This window comes from Triticum dicoccoides, chromosome 7B, assembly GCF_002162155.2.
Source record: "Triticum dicoccoides isolate Atlit2015 ecotype Zavitan chromosome 7B, WEW_v2.0, whole genome shotgun sequence".
Classification (NCBI taxonomy): domain Eukaryota; kingdom Viridiplantae; phylum Streptophyta; class Magnoliopsida; order Poales; family Poaceae; genus Triticum; species Triticum dicoccoides.
The window spans coordinates 113,311,183-113,315,879 of record NC_041393.1 but is presented as its reverse complement, the minus strand read 5'-3'; positions in this window follow the sequence as shown (position 1 = coordinate 113,315,879).

Below are 4,697 nucleotides of genomic sequence, written 5' to 3'. Positions count from 1 at the left end.
AATAGAAACCGGATTGCAATACCTTATGTGCAGTTCTATCTCCAGCGTGGTGTCCTCCATACGATTCAGAGTGACACTTGCGTAGGATCTGTTCCTGTTCATGCTCAGGTACACAACGTCTAATAACACCATCTACTCCTTCTTTGTAAAGGTGTGGGTCATCCCAGAAGTAATGTCTTAAATCATTAAAGAACTTTTTCTTTTGTTGGTATGTGAAACTAGGTGGTATAAATTTAGCAACAATTTAATTAGCATAATCAGCATACCAATGAGCAGTACGAGAAGCATTAATGACTGCTAATTGTTAATCAGGAAAGCTATCATCAATAGGTAGTGGGTCATCAAGAACATTCTCTAACCTAGACAAGTTGTCTGCAACGGGGTTCTCAGCTCCCTTTCTATCAACAATATGCAAATCAAATTCTTGGAGCAAGAGAACCCATCTAATAAGTCTAGGCTTAGCATCTTTCTTTTCCATAAGATATTTAATAGCAGCATGATTAGTGTGAATAGTAACTTTAGAATCAACAATATAAGGTCTGAACTTATCACAAGCAAGTACAACTGCTAAGAACTCTTTTTCAGTAGTAGCATAATTTCTCTGGGCAGTATCAAGAGTTTTACTAGCATACTGGATAACATTCAATTTCTTATCAACTCTTTGCCTAAAACAGCACCTACATCATAGTCACTAGCATCACACATAATTTCAAAAGGTAAATTCCAATCAGGTGGCTGAACAATAGGTGCAGTGATCAAAGCTTTCTTAAGTATTTCAAATGCTTCTACACAATCATCATCAAAGACAAAAGGAATATCTTTTTGCAATAAATTAGTCAGTGGCCTAGAGATTTTAGAAAAGTCCTTAATGAACCTCCTATAAAAACCGGTATGACCAAGGAAACTTCTTGTACCTATTATGTCCTTGGGACATGGCATGTTTTCAATAGCATCAAATTTAGCTTTATCAACTTCAATACCTCTCTCGGAAATCTTATGCCCCAAGAAAATGCCTTCATTAACCATAAAGTGGCACTTTTACCAATTCAAGACGAGACTAGTAGTGTCTCTGCATCTCTGCAAAACTCGATCAAGGTTTCTCAAGCAATCATCAAAAGAGGATCCATAAACGGAGAAATCATCCATGAATACCTCAAAAATCTTTTCACAAAAGTCAGAGAATATAGCCATCATGCATCTTTGAAAGGTAGCAGGTGCATTACATAAACCAAAAGGCATACGTATATAAGCAAAAGTACCAAAAGGGCAAGTAAAAGTAGTTTTTATTGATCCTCTGCTGACACAGGTATTTGAGAGAAACTAGAATAACCATCTAGAAAGCAGAAATGTGTGTGTTTGGATAGTCTTTCTAGCATTTGATCAATAAAAGGTAAAGGGTAATGATCTTTCTTAGTAGCTTTATTTAATTTAGGGAAATCAATTACCATCCTATAACCTATAATAATTCTTTGCGAGATCAATTCATCTTTATCATTAGGAACGACAGTAATACCTCCCTTTTTAGGAACGCAATGGACAGGACTTACCCAATGACTATCAGCAATGGGATAAATTATACCTGCCTCAAGGAGCTTTAGTATCTCCTTTCTTACCACTTCTTTCATCTTGGGATTCAATCGTCGTTGAGGATCCCTAACTGGTTTGGCATCTTTCTCCACATTTATTTTGTGTTGGCATAGAGTGGGACTAATGCCCTTAAGATCATCTAGAGTATATCCAATAGCAGCACAGTGCTTCTTCAGAGTTTTCAATAATATTTCTTCTTCTTGCTCTGAAAGGTTAGCACTAATAATAACAGGATATATTTTCTTTTCATCAACATAAGCATACTTAAGATTATTAGGTAATGGTTTGAGCTCAAACACGGGATCACCCTTAGGTGGAGGGGGATCCCCTAGGATTTCAACAGGTAGGTTGTGTTTCAGAATAGGACCCTATTGAAGGAACACGTCATCCATTTCCCTTCTTTCATTCATAAACATATCATTTTCATGGTCTAGCAAATATTGTTCTAACGGATCAGTAGGAGGCACGGCAATAGAAGCAAGACCAATAATCTAATCTTTACTAGGTGATTCTTTATCACGGGGTTGTCTACAAAACTTAGCAAAATTAAACTCATGAGACATGTCCCCTAAGCCAATCGCAACAACATCCTTTTTGCAATCAATCTTAGCATTAACAGTATTCAAGAAGGATCTACCAAAAATAATGGTACAAAAGTCATCTTGTGGGGAACTAAGAACAAGAAAATTAGCAGGATATTTAACCTTCCCACACAAGACTTCAACATCTCTAACAATCCGAACTGGTTATCTCTATTGGCAAGCTTGATAGTAACATCAATACCTTCCAATTCAGCGGGTGCAGTATCATGCATAATTTCTTTATATAAGTCATAGGGTATTGCACTAGCACTAGCACCCATATCGCATAAGCCATGATAACAATGATCTCCTATTTTAACAGAAATAACAGGCATGCCTACAACAGGTCTATGTATCTTAGCATCTGATTTAACAATATTAGCAGTCTCACCACATAAATAAATAGCATGCCCATCTAAATTATCATCCAAGAGATCTTTAACCATAGCAATACTAGGTTCAACTTTGATTTGCTCGGTAGGTGTATAAGTCCTAGTATTGCTCTTACGAACAACAGTCGAAGTTTTAGCATGATCCTTTATCCTAATAGGAAAAGGAGGTTTCTCAACATAAGTAGTAGGAACAATAGGATCATTATAAGTGACAGTCTTTTCTTCAACTGTAATAGGTGCAACTACTTTTACTTCAATGGGAGGATTATGTTTAAACCACTTCTCCTTAGGGAGATCAACATGAGTAGCAAAAGATTCACAAAAAGCAGCTACTATCTCAGAGTCAAGTCCATATTTAGCGCTAAATCCACGAAAAGCATCGGTATCCATAAAAGATTTAAGACAATCAAACTTAGGTGTTATACCTGACTCCTTACCATCGTCGGAACCCCAATCTTTAGAGTTGCGTTTAATTCTTTCCAATAAGTCCCACTTGAATTCAATAGTCTTCAGCATATAAGAACCAACACAAGAAGTACCAAGCATGGTGCGATCATTGAGAGAAAGCCGAGCATAAATTTTTTGAATAATCATTTCTCTTGAGAGCTCATGATTGGGGCATGAATATAACATTGACTTAAGCCTCCCCCAATCTTGAGTGATGCTTTCTCCTTCGCGAGGCCAGAAATTATATATGTAATTACAATCACGATGAACAAGATGCATAGGATAGAACTTCTGGTGAAATTCCAACTTCAATCGTTTATAATTCCAAGACCCCGTATCATCACATAGCCTATACCATGTCAATGCATCTCCCTTCAAAGATAAAGGGAAGACCTTCCTTTTGACAACATCATCGGGAATACCTGCAAGATTCAATAATCCACAAACTTCATCCACAAAGATAAGGTGTAAATTGGGATGCAATGTTCCATCTCCTACAAAGGGATTAGCTAGCAGTTTCTCTATCATACCCGAAGGAATCTCAAAGTAAATATTTTCAGTAGGTTCAGTAGGTTGAGGAGCAACTCTTTGCTCTTCTGGTCGGGGTAAAGATACCCCGAGCAAGCCCCTCCAAGGATTAGTTTCCATAGTAACAAGTGACAGAAAATTTCAGCACACTATATAAATGTTTCCTTACCAAGTTCCACTCACCAAAGACGCTTCACTCCCCGGCAACGGCGCCAGAAAAGAGTCTTGATGACCCACAAGTATAGGGGATCTATCACGGTCCTTTCGATAAGTAAGAGTGTCGAACCCAACAAGGAGCAGAAGGAAATGACAAGCGGTTTTCAGTAAGGTTTTCTCTGCAAGCACTAAAATTGTAGGTAACAGATAGTTTTGTTATAAGATAAATTGTAACGAGTAACAAGCAATGAAAGTAAATAAAGTGCAGCAAGGTGGCCCAATCCTTTTTTTAGCAAAGGACAAGCCTGGACAATTTCTTATAATGAGAAAAGCGCTCCCGAGGACACATGGGAATTATCGTCAAGCTAGTTTTCATCACGCTCATATGATTCGCATTCGGTACTTTGATAATTTGATATGTGGGTGGACTGGTGCTTGGGTACTGCCCTTACTTGGACAAGCATCCCACTTATGATTAACCCCTATTGCAAGCATCCGCAACTACAAAAGAAGTATTAAGGTAAACCTAACCACAACATTAGACATATGGATCCAAATCAGCACCTTACGAAGCAACGCATAAACTAGGGTTTAAGCTTCTGTTACTCTAGCAACCCATCATCTACTTATTACTTCCCAATGCCTTCCTCTAGGCCCAAATAATGGTGAAGTGTCATGTAGTCGACATACGCATAACACCACTAGAGGAAAGACAACATACATCTCATCAAAATATCGAACGAATACCAAATTCACATGACTACTAATAGCAAGACTTCACCCATGTCCTCAGGAACGAACGTAACTACTCACAAAGCATATTCATGTTCATAATCAGAGGAGTATTAATATGCATTAAGGATCTGAACATATGATCTTCCACCAAGTAAACCAATTAGCATCAACCACAAGGAGATATCAACACTACTAGCAACCCACGCGTACCAATTTGTGGTTTTGATACAAGATTGGATACAAGAGATGAACTAGGTTTTTAAGAGGAGAT